Here is a 13,154-nt window from a genome sequence, read left to right as displayed (position 1 = left end):
CGCCCTTGCTTCCGCCCGCCTGCCGCCAGCGATTCCGGCCATATCTGCAGGCGGCCGCCCCACACCCTCCCGCGCCGAGCCGCTGCACCCCCCTCCGGATCCGGCGAGAAGAGCCTCCCCCCATCGCCGCCGCCGCTGGGGATCGACCACCGTCGAGCGCACCCCCTCGTCGCCGCCCGGGATCACCCGCCACCGGTTAGTCCCTTTTTGTGATTTTTGCGAGCTATGTAGTAGATTGACGCGCCGGTGTGCGTGTAGATGGAGTTGACCCCATGTGAGAAGTTCTTGCTATCCGATTCATCTGATTCGGACGACTCGGATGTGGAGACCATGCTTGCGACCTTTCGGCAGCAAACATTAGTCATGGCGCTTGCCGTGAAGGAGCATGAAGACGAGTACCGGAAGAGGAGGCGGGGATCTACTGTCGGGCGTCTGTGCATTCCTCGGAATCGCCATCTTGGGAACGAGATGTTGATGCAAGATTATTTTGTGGAGAATTCTACATATCATGCACACCTCTTCCGTAGAAGGTACCGAATGCGCCGATCCCTTTTTGTGAAACTTGTTGAAGCTTGCGAGGCAAATTGCCGGTATTTTACTCAAAGAAGGAATGCCGCGGGCTTAAAGGGATTTAGTGCATATCAAAAAATCTCCGCAGCTATGCGGGTGATTGCATATGGCGTTCCGGCTGACTATGCCGATGAGTATCTTCGCATTGGTGAAGATAGCACAATTGAGTCTGTGCGTAGATTTGCGAAAGTGATCATCTGTGTCTTTGGTCCTGAGTATCTTCGGGCACCCAATGAAGATGACACAAAGAAATTGATGGCAGCTAATGAGAGGAGAGGTTGGCCTGCCATGCTAGGTAGCATTGATTGTATGCATTGGAATTGGAAAAATTGCCCCAAGGCTTGGCAAGGAATGTATTGTGGCAAGTCTCGTGATGCAACAATTGTGCTAGAGGCTGTAGCATCCGAGGATTTATGGATTTGGCATTGCTTTTTTGGTATGCCGGGCACTCTCAATGATATCAATGTGTTGCAATGCTCTCATTTGTTTGCTAGGCTTGCTAGTGGTGATGCTCCTGCTTGCAACTACATTATCAATGGACATGAATACACAAAGGGGTACTATCTTGCAGATGGTATATACCCTCCTTGATGCACATTTGTCAAGAGTATCAAAGAACCCAAAACAAAAAAACAATGTGAATTTGCAAGGGTGCAAGAGGCAGCCCGAAAAGACATTGAAAGAGCATTCGGTGTTTTGCAATCTAGGTTTGCCATTGTCCGTGGTCCTACTCGTTTTTGGGATAAGAAAACCTTGAAGAACATCATGACATGTTGTGTCATCCTGCATAATATGATTCTTGAAGATGAGAGAGGAATGAACTTAGAATTCTTTTACGACAATGTGGGTAGCCGTGTCAAACCAGCTAGAGACCCAAACCGCATTAGAGCTTTTCTTCAGACATACAAGGAGATTGAAAATGCAGACACACTCTTTCAACTTCAGGAAGATCTCGTTTAGCACCATTGGGAAAGGGCTGGACAGTGACTAATTTTTGTATTCATTTGTATTTGTATTCATGACAAGTTTTGTATTGCATTATTTAAGTTTGCTACGGTGATTTGAACAATTATTTATAATGCGGATGATTATTGTTTTATGTTTGATTTGAATAATTCAGTTTATTTTCGATTGTTGAATTATGTTGGACTTGATATTTGCAGGCTGATGATCTGCGGGATGCAGCGGCGCAAAGAGCAGAACCCGCATAGCCGACCCGTAAAAAAGCATATTCCGCGAATATACTTTTTTACGGATCCGTTTGGGGGGTTTGCATCTGTGCCAGCCCGCACCGGCCCGCAAAAGCTGTTTTGCGCGAACTACAAACGAGTTTTGCGGGTCGGCGGGATGCGGGGTCTGCTAGAGTTGCTCTAAGTTCGTTCCTGGAAAATTCCAGACATTTTTTCCAAACATGTCTGGAGAGTTTGTGTTGATTCTTAATCGTTCTTAGTGTTTAAAATTGGTTATTGGACAAAGAGAATTGTTCAAGGTTGTAAAGTGAACTTCTCTCATAAAAAATCTAACCCTAACAATGTACAAAAAACGAGCATTAGAGGTGATCCACAGAGGCGGTTAAGAGTATAAAAATCTCTAACCGCCTCAAATGAGCACACTTAGGCTATTTAGAAAAGTGAAACCGCATCTAATGAACTGACACACTATTGGAGGTGATTCTAGTTGAAAAAACACCTCTAACATGGTTGTATTGTAGGTAGATTCCCCCACGAATCGCCTCAAATGTGAGTTATCGGTTATGTGCCAACCCATCTCATCGTCGTTCTCCTCTCCTTCCTCTTGCATCGGCATCACTATACTAATTTTCTCCACCGCAAAGAATCGGTCGCGCAGGAGTTCGAGTTCGACGATCTGATGAGGGCGAGGGCATGACTGGCGGTGCGTTGGCTAGCATCGCCCGAGGTGGATGGCTCCTCCTCGTGGGCGCCCCGACTGCCTCCAGAGCAGGAGGATTCCTCAGTGTGGCCTCCATCAGCACATCCACCATCAAGCCCGAGGAGGCCCCTGCCACAACTGTCGCAACTGCACTGAGAAGGCGAGGTGGAGCGGCCCATTATATCGGGTCTCGTGGGTATGTAGGCGCTCTTCAGAAGATGTTGACAAAGGCTCCATTAACCTTGACGGGTGTGGCGCCCAATATAGAGTAGATGTAGTGCTCAGGCTTGGAGTGAGGAAGAAGTTGAAGACACTCATTTCTTTTGCGTGCTCTGTTTTAAAAAAAAGAGGTGTGGGGTTCTTTTTGTTAGGCAGAGAAAATATTATGGTTTTGGGAATACCATAGTATCAATATTGTAGTTTTTATGGGTAGCCAAACACCTCACAATAAATTGAACTATAGTATTGAAAAAACTGTAGTATTGTCAGAATACTTTAAAAATACTTTGCTATCAAATGAGGCCTCTTTTTTTATATAAACAAATGGGGCCTCAATGTGGAGACCAAGGAGGGGGGAAGCTAATCATTACCGTCATCTCATTTTTGACACTGTCGTGCTGAATACAGGTGACATGAACACATTAACCATGTGAGGTGTAATGACCCATTTTGTTAGCCCGTTGTTTAAGGACTGTAATGACCTTGCTCATCATCATGTCATCATGTTAAACAAATACAAATGCATTTCTTGGTATCACTTAAATCACTTAGTTGCATGGTCAAAACCTCTCCAAGTTAAAATTTTGTTCTTCTACTCAAATCTGGTCCTAAATGATTCTGCGTGTGTTTAGTCATCAACATCGTTAACCTGGATGTTATGTTAGCTCCTACATGTCATATCTCACCCATAACTTCAATTCCCTAAAAAAATCTGAACAAGTTTTGGTTTTTGATTCAAGTGTTTTTGGTCCACGTTCAAGTCATGGCAGATCTGTGATACCTTGGTTTGGTGATGATTCCATTACTCGAAGTTCATGAAATATTATATCTATGAGTTGTATGTTCAAAACTCCAGTAAAAGTCTCGTGAATTATGGAATTCTATATCATCTGCTTGCAGTTCGAACCCAAACTTGGGGCACATTCAAATTTGAATGTTAATGGCGGCCAAATAATTTTGAAAATCTTTAAATTTTTCACAGGAGTGTTTAAATAACACACTCCCTTTGTTCCTAAATATAAGTTTGTCTAGAGATTCCACTACGGACTACATACAGATGTATATATACATGTTTTAGAGTGTAGATTCATTCATTTTACTTCGTATGTAGTCCGCAGTGGAATCTCTAGAAAGAGTAATATTTAGGAACGGAGGTAGTAAATAACATCTGTAAGTTTTTCTAGCCCTTTCCCTAGTGGTTTGAATCACCAAACATTTAGGGTCCTGAAAATTTATTAAAAGAAATATATATTTATATTTATATATGTAATTATTTTTTCTCCTTTTATCCCTATTCCACTGACCAGTGGGCCCCTCCTGGGTGACCTCCTTTTCCTTCCTCCAGTGAGTTTTCCCCTAGGTTTTTTCGTACCCAGGACGTGCCCCCTTGTTCCCTGCTGACCGGTGGTCGCGTCGGTTGCATGCGTGCAGAAAAATCGGTGGGGCTAGGTCGTCGTGCTCACCTCCGGCAGTGTACCGCTCTTGTCGCCTCCTTCCCCAAGCAAGCGGATGCCCATGATGAGCTCCTCATCGACCGCTTCATCTTCTCAAGAAAGACCTAGAGCTGCGTTGTCTGTCCTCTTGCTGCCCTGCTCCGTCCGACCACGCCATGAACAGGGTGAGAGCCTCCTTTGCCTCCTTCATGCTGCTAGTTGTTGCTGCTTGCTGCTGCTGGACATAGGCTGAGAATAGTCGTTTGAGATGGGTTTATTTCAAAAATCCAACTCGGTGCCAGGGCTCATCTAAGCCCATTGAACAGTAACGTGATTTAAAATAGAAAAAAAAAATCTTTTTTTATGCAAGTGCGTGATGCTCGTGTAAAATTTGGTGATGTTTGGACATTTGAGTAGCGCGCGGCAAAAAAGACAAATTCAAAAATTCCAAATATTCAAGTAGGGCGCGGGAAAAATGACATTCTAGCAGTGCGCGGCAAAAATGACAAATTCAAAAATTCCAATCAAGTAGCGCGCAGCAAAAATGACATTCGAAGTAGCGCGCTGCAAAAAAGACTAATTCAAAAAAATTGGAGCTCTTCTTCTTCCTTCTCATTTTGACCAAGGCTGGGCATTTTGTCGAACGGTTGGCGCGCGCAGGGGTGCAGGCGGCCAGGGGACTACGACACAGCTAGGCTCACAAGACAAGAAGGGCCGAGGCGGGATTGTGCTCGCGGGTAGCCGTCCATGGCGCAACGGTGTAGGCCGTCGGCATCTGCGCGTGTGGCATAGATGGCTCAACGCCGGCAGCAACGCAGCCGCGTGCTCTATGGCGTCGAGCTCGACGAGGTCGTGGGGCGGCATACATCTGGGCGCGTCCAGGATGCCGGAGCTCCACGCGTCAGCGCTCTGCGTCGACCCATCCTCTCTGTGCGCCGCGCTCCGGAGCTCGCATCCACGCGACCAGCTCACGGCGCTCATGACATGCGTGACGTGGGAATGACGAATCTTGGCGACGTCGAAAGAGCAAACTCAACATCCAACGGTGCCCACAGACAAGTGTGCGTCCCTCCGACGTGCTCCTGTCCACGTCGTGTTCCATGACGGCGGCCACGTCCGCATCCCCGGACTTGGAGCACATGCTCTTTACCCCGACCTATCTCCCAGACAGCTTCGCCATGGCCCTTCTCTGTATCCTCATCAGCCTCCCGCTTCGCCGCAATCGGTCACATATCACGGGACATTGAGTCCAATTCATAGTAAGACTTGCGTTGATTTTCTTGCGGAAAACAGCGCGATACTAACCCGATTTTTAGATATACACATCTGGCCAGATGACAGGAATAAGTGCTAATATATCTAACTAAGAGCGCTAAGTGATGGATGTGGATGAGAACTGGATCACGGGGAGACATCGACGGCGCCGTCATTTACAATGGCCGAGGCGGACCATGAGAATGAGACAGCAAGGAACAGCAGTTGTGTTACGAGTTTGCCTCTCGGAGACCAAGCCGCCGCTTGCCTCCGTGCCGCTAGAACAGCCCCGCCTCGGCCCTGCTGGTCTTGCGAGACTCGCCGTGCCGCAGCTCCCTTGTCGCCGCACCCTCTGTGTGTGCCGTCACAAGCCACACGAACTCGGTCTACTCCTTTTGTTGCTCGGTGCGCGCCACTGGTTGACAAAATGCCCAGCCGAGGTCAGGAAGAAGAAGACTGACATGTGGGCGATAACCGGTCAAAACCATGCCAAGTCTCAAAAAGGAAGAAGAAGACTGACACGTGGGCGATAACCGGTCAAAACCATGCCAAGTCAGCACGAATCCGCTTTTGTCAAACTTAAGGGACTAAGCTAATCCGTTTTGAGAAGTTGAGGGACTAACTTTTGCCGGTTTTGCAGTTCAAGAACAATTTCTATACTTTTGAGAAAGTTTAGGGACAAGAAATATACGTTTCCCTAAAAAAAATGCATAACTTACTTTCTGGAGCTCCCAAAAATATAGATTCGAATTTTCAGTAGCTTCATTTCATCTTTCTTCATGTCATTACTTGCATTCCTTTCATTGCTAACATGTTGGGCTTCATGGATATTGATTTTGCTTTGTCTGACCCTTTTCTGGGGATTTTTCTTCATCGTTTTGATAGAGTTTGAAAACGAGGGGTACTACGAGATTGACCAGCAACAATACAATAACTTTGATCAACAAGGCAAACATCCACTTGTTGAACTTATCTCATACCTTTATTCATGTTGCAAATAACGATTATCTCTTGTCATGATGACCCTCCTAGTGATCATGTGGTAATTTCCTTTTGTGATATCCCTGCTAGAGTTGCGTGTCTTGTCTAGGAGTTGCTTGTTGTTCATGATCAGTGGGTCATGAAATTAATTTTGAGTAACTCAACTATGGAACTAGTAAAGTGAGTTGCGAGCAACGGTAGTTTATTACAGGTTGGCGGTGGTCGCAATTGTTGATGGTGGGTAACCATGTGTTTGGAGGCTGCTATCGTGAACCAATCGAAGTACCCTCGATGAGCCGGGTAAAAGGATCACGTAAAGCGTATCAATGGTGTCTATGTTGGTCGTCTTCCAACGGACTCACCACCCGTGGTTTGGAGGAGGCACTTAGATACCATTGAGACGTGAACTGAACAGATCACTTCTTTGACAAAAAATGGTGAAATGGAGGTGTATACTTTGTTTTCAGTTGTAGCGAGGTGTATCACAGTGACTTGTTGTATAACAATCTTATAATTTAATTTCCAGGAGTACAAAACCACATGATATGTTGAATGGGCACCTCTTGTGCCATGTGTTTGGTCTAGGTGTTATGTTATGTTTTACATCCATGGACTTGTTGTTAGTTCATTTTAGATAATTGTATAAGTCTTGCAAGTACGAAAGTACTCATTGGAAATTTCAATCCTAATATTTCACAGGTGAGAGTCAAGCATAGGCGATTACTTTGACTCCGGTCATTTGGGCGATGCCTAGTTGTTAGGTCGCTCGGTTGGCTAGCTCGTTCAAGGCGCATTCTTGGGTGGGATGGTGGGGCTGCCATCCCATGTGTTTTATGCTTCGAGATGTTTTGTTTGTAATTATCTACCTACTCATGTATAAGAGATGGGTTGAGATCCTCTGCAGTATCGTATGGTGCTGTAGTGTCGATGACATGTGGGGCTAGGAGTTACAGAATAAACAGAGACTAGTTGAAGGGGAAGTGACGATGAGTGTTGGAAGTAGTTCCAAGATTGATATGATCATCATCGCACACTCCCTATACTTTCGGGATTAGTGTTAAACCTAAATAAATGTTATTTGGCGTTTGCGTTGAGCATGAATATGATTTGATCATGTTTATTGCAATACGATTATTCATTTAAAATCAGAGAATAATTGTTGTTCTGTTTACATGAATAAAACCTTCAGTGGTCATACACCCAATAAAAATAGTTTGTTGGATCTCGATCGTGATAATACACATATTCATAATATTGATGCCAAAAGATGCAAAGTTAATGATGATAGTGCAACTTATTTGTGGCACTGCCGTTTGGGTCATATCGGTGTAAAAGCGCATGAAGAAACTCCATAAAGATGGATTTTCGGAATCACTTGGTTATGAATCATTTGATGCTTGCGAACTGTGCCTTTTGGGCAAGATGACTAAAACTCCGTTCTCCGGAACAATGGAACAAGCTACTGACTTATTGGAAATAATACATACCGATGTATGCGATCCAATGAGTGTTGGTGCTCGTGGCAAGTATCGTTATTTTCTGACCTTCACAAGATGATTTAAGCAGATATGGGTATATCTACTTGATGAAACATAAGTCTGAAATAGTTGAAAGGTTCAAAGAATTTTAGAGTGAAGTGGAAAAATCATCATAACAAGAAAATAAAGTTTCTGCGATCTGATCGCGGAGACGAATATTTGAGTTACGAGTTTGGTCTTCAATTAAAACAATGTGGAATAGTTTCACAGCTCACGCCACCTGGAACACCACAGTGTTATGGTGTGTCCGAACGTCGTAACCGCACTTTATTGGATATGGTGCGATCTATGATGTCTCTTATTGATTTACCATTGTCGTTTTGGGGTTATGCATTAGAGACAGCTGCATTCACGTTAAAAGGGAACCATCTAAATCCGTTGAGATGACACCATATGAACTGTGGTTTAGCAAGAAACCCAAGTTGTCGTTTCTTAAAGTTTGGGGCTACGATGCTTATGTGAAAAAGTTTTATCCTGATAAGCTCAAACCCAAATCGGAGAAGTGCGTCTTCATAGAATACCCAAAGGAAACTGTTGGGTACACCTTCTATCACAGATCCGAAGGCAAGATATTCGTTGCTAAAAATGGATCCTTTCTGGAGAAGGAGTTTCTCTCGAAAGAAGTGAGTGGGAGGAAAGTAGAACTTGATGAGGTAATTGTACCTTCTCTCGAATTGAAAAGTAGTTTATCACGGAAATCAGTTCCAGTGATTCCTACACCAATTAGTGAGGAAGCTAATGATGATGATCATGAAACTTCAAATCAAGTTACTACAAAACCTCGTAGGCCTTCTGTCGGTGTCAAAACCGGCGGATCTCGGGTAGGGGGTCCCGAACTGTGCGTCTAGGCGGATGGTAACAGGAGACGAGGGACACGATGTTTTACCCAGGTTCGGGCCCTCTCGATGGAGGTAAAACCCTACGTCCTGCTTGATTAATATTGATGATATGGGTAGTACAAGAGTGGATCTACCACGAGATCAAGGAGGCTAAACCCTAAAGCTACCCTATGGTATGATTGTTGTAATGTAGGTTGTGTCCTACGGACTAAAGCCCTCCGGTTTATATAGACACCGGAGGAGGCTAGGGTTACACAGAGTCGGTTACAATGGTAGGAGATCTACATATCCGTATTGCCAAGCTTGCCTTCCACGCCAAGGAAAGTCCCATCCGGACACGGGACGGAGTCTTCAATCTTGTATCTTCGTAGTCTTGGAGTCCGGCGGACGATGATAGTCCGGCTGTCCGGACACCTCCTAGTCCAGGACTCCCTCACCTTCCAAAATACAGTCCGCACCAGAGTGGTACGGTAATACTGTTCTGGAAGTCATGTTACTAGACCATGATGAACCTACGAACTATGAGGAAGCTATGATGAGCCCAGATTCCGCGAAATGGCTTAAGGCCATGAAATCTGAGATGGGATCCATGTATGAGAACAAAGTGTGGACTTTGGTGGAGTTGCCCGATGATCGGCAAGCCATATTGTATAAACGGATCTTCAAGAGGAAGACGGACGTTGATAGTAGTGTTACTATCTACAAAGCTCGACTTGTCGCAAAAAGGTTTTTGACAAGTTCAAGGTGTTGACTACAATGAGATTTTCTCAACTATAGCGATGCTTAAGTCTGTCCGAATCATGTTAGCAATTGCCACAATTTATGAAATCTGGCAAATGGATGTCAAAACTGCATTCCTTAATGGTTTTCTCAAAGAAGAGTTGTATATGATGCAACCAGAAGGTTTTGTCAATCCTAAAGGTACTAACAAAATGTGCATGCTCCAGCGATCCATCTATGGACTGGTGCAAGCATCTCGGAGTTGGAATATACGCTTTGATGAGTTGATCAAAGCATATAGTTTTGTACAGACTTACGGTGAAGCCTGTATTTACAAGAAAGTGAGTGGGAGCACTACAACATTTCTGATAAGTATATGTGAATGACATATTGTTGATCGGAAATAATGTAGAATTATTCTGCAAAGCATAAAGGAGTGTTTGAAAGGAGTTCTTTAAAATAAAGACCTCAGTAAAGCTACTTACATATTGAGCATCAAGATCTATTGAGATAGATCAAGACGCTTGATAAGATTTTCAATGAGTACATACCTTGACAAGATTTTGAAGTAGTTCAAAATGGAACAGTCAAAGAAGGAGTTCTTGCCTGTGTTGCAAGGTGTGAAGTTGAGTAAGACTCAAGACCCGACCATGACAGAAAATAGAAAGAGAATGAAAAGTCATTCCCTATGCCTCAGTCATAGGTTCTATAAAGTATGCTATGCTGTGAACCAGACCTATTGTATACTCTGCCCTCGTTTGGCAAGGGAGTACAATAGTGATCTAGGAGTAGATCACTGGACATTGGTCAAAATTATCCTTAGTGGAATAAGGATATGTTTCTCAATTATGAAGGTGACAAATGGTTCGTCGTAAAAGGTTACGTCGATACAAGTTTTGGCACTGATCCAGATGACTCTAAGTCTTAATCTGGATACATATTGAAAGTGGGAGCAATTAGCTAGAGTAGCTCCGTGCAGAGTATTGTAGACATAGAATATTTGCAAAATACATACGGCTCTGAATGTGACAGGCCCGTTGACTAAACTTCTCTCACGAGCAAACCATGATCACACCTTAGTACTCTTTGGGTTTAATCACATAGCGATGTGAAATAGATTATTGACTCTAGTAAACCCTTTGGGTGTTGGTCACATGACGATGTGAACTATGGGTGTTAATCATATACAGATATGAATATTGGTGTTAAATCACATGCCGATGTGAACTAGATTATTGACTCTAGTGCAAGTGGGAGACTGAAGGAAATATGCCCTAGAGGCAATAATAAAGTTATTATTTATTTCCTTATATCATGATAAATGTTTATTATTCATGCTAGAATTGTATTAACCGGAAACATAATACATGTGTGAATACATAGACAAACATAGTGTCACTAGTATGCCTCTACTTGACTAGCTCATTGAATCAAAGATGGTTAAGTTTCCTAGCCATAGACATGAGTTGTCATTTGATTAACAGGATCACATCATTAGGAGAATGATGTGATTGACTTGACCCATTCCGTTAGCTTAGCACTTGATCGTTTAGTATGTTGCTATTGCTTTCTTCATGACTTATACATGTTCCTGTAACTATGAGATTATGCAACTCCCGTTTACCGGAGGAACACTTTGTGTGCTACCAAACGTCACAACGTAACTGGGTGATTATAAAGGAGTACTACAGGTGTCTCCAAGGTACATGTTGAGTTGGCGTATTTCGAGATTAGGTTTTGTCACTCCGATTGTCGGAGAGGTATCTCTGGGCCCTCTCGGTAATGCACATCACTATAAGCCTTGCAAGCAATGTAGCTAATGAGTTAGTTACGGAATGATGCATTACGGAACGAGTAAAGAGACTTGCCGGTAACAATATTGAACTAGGTATTGGATACCGACGATCGAATCTCGGGCACGTAACATACCGATGACAAAGGGAACAACGTATGTTGTTATGCGGTTTGACCGATAAAGATCTTCTAGAATATGTAGGAGCCAATATGGGCATCTAGGTTCCGCTATTGGTTATTGACCGAGAATAGTTCTAGGTCATGTCTACATAGTTCTCGAACCCGTAGGGTCCGCACGCTTAACGTTACGATGACAGTTTTATTATGAGTTTATGAGTTTTGATGTACCGAAGGAGTTCGGAGTCCCGGATGAGATCGGGGACATGACGAGGAGTCTCCAAATGGTCGAGACGTAAAGATTGATATATTGGACGACTATATTCGGAGTTCGAAAAGGTTCCGAGTGATTCGGGTATTTTTCGGAGTACCGGAGAGTTACGGGAATTCGTATTGGGCCTCAATAGGCCATACGGGAAAGGAGAGAAAGGGCCAAAAGGGTGGCCGCACCCCTCCCCTTGGACTAGTCCGAATTGGACTAGGGAGGGGGGGCGCCCCCTTCCTTCCTTCTCCTTCTCTCTTCCCTTTCCTTCTCTCCTACTCCTACTACATGGAAGGGTTCCTAGTTCTACTAGGAAAGGGGGAATCCTACTCCCGGTGGGAGTAGGACTCCCCTAGGGCGCGCCATAGAGAGGGCCGGCCCTCCCCCTCCTCCACTCCTTTATATACGGGGGCAGGGGCACCCCATAGACACACAAGTTGATCTTCGTGATCGTTCCTTAGCCGTGTGCGGTGCCCCCCTCCACTATATTCCACCTCGGTCATATCGTTGCGGTGCTTAGGCGAAGCCCTGCATCGGTAGAACATCATCATCGTCACCACGCCGTCGTGCTGACGGAACTCATCCCCGACACCCTGCTGGATCGGAGTCCGGGGATCGTCATCGAGCTGAACGTGTGCAGAACTCGGAGGTGCCGTACGTTCGGTGCTTGGATCGGTCGGATCGTGAAGACGTACGACTACATCGACCGCGTTGTCATAATGCTTCCACTTACGGTCTACGAGGGTACGTGGACAACACTCTCCCCTCTCGTTGCTATGCATCACCATGATCTTGCGTGTGCGTAGGATTTTTTTTTTGAAATTACTACATTCCCCAACAAGGACGACGAACGGATGTCTCTTGATTCCCACCGCTCACAATCACAGCGTGCAGCCATGGCTGGTGGGATGGTTGTAATGGAACTGGTACGGGGGGTAAGGGCCAGCTAGCCGGAGTGAAAGCCAGGGGTGAAGGTGGGTTCCGGCATGGGATGGAACATGGAAGAAAAAGAAGGCCGGGATGCGGTGACCAGATGGATCAGAGGATAAGGGAGAATACGAGTGGACGAGAGGCTTTTGCGAGTATGTGTATCCATGTGAATACTGAGTGCGCGAGGAGCAAAGCGGTACGACCGGCCAAAAAGTTAGCCGGTCGACCGGATGCAATCGTTTCCCCAAAAGTTTTGCCTCATCTTATTAACAAGGAAATCACTTTGCTTCCACCGGCTGATAATACGCGCTCGTAAGCCGCCTTCTTTGAGCGTCTCTAGCCATTGCCCCCCCCCCAAGTCATCTCCTTAGAGCGTCTCTAGCCGTTGTCCCCCCCCCCAAGGAGACATAAAAATCGCCGCCTGGGGGTGAGCCGATGGTATAATCGGCTATGTGGCGGTTGGGCACCCAGGCATCGATATCGGTCCATTTCTGGCCGCTTTTCGGTCCACCTTCGGCAAAAAAAGGCCGATATTGGCGTGGTTTGGCGTGAATTCTCAACACAAGTAATTTTTTTATCACATAGTTCATCACAGAAAATCAATAAA

This window comes from Triticum aestivum, chromosome 1B (genome assembly GCF_018294505.1).
Source record: "Triticum aestivum cultivar Chinese Spring chromosome 1B, IWGSC CS RefSeq v2.1, whole genome shotgun sequence".
In the NCBI taxonomy this organism is placed as follows: domain Eukaryota; kingdom Viridiplantae; phylum Streptophyta; class Magnoliopsida; order Poales; family Poaceae; genus Triticum; species Triticum aestivum.
Note: the sequence above shows the minus strand (reverse complement) of the source record.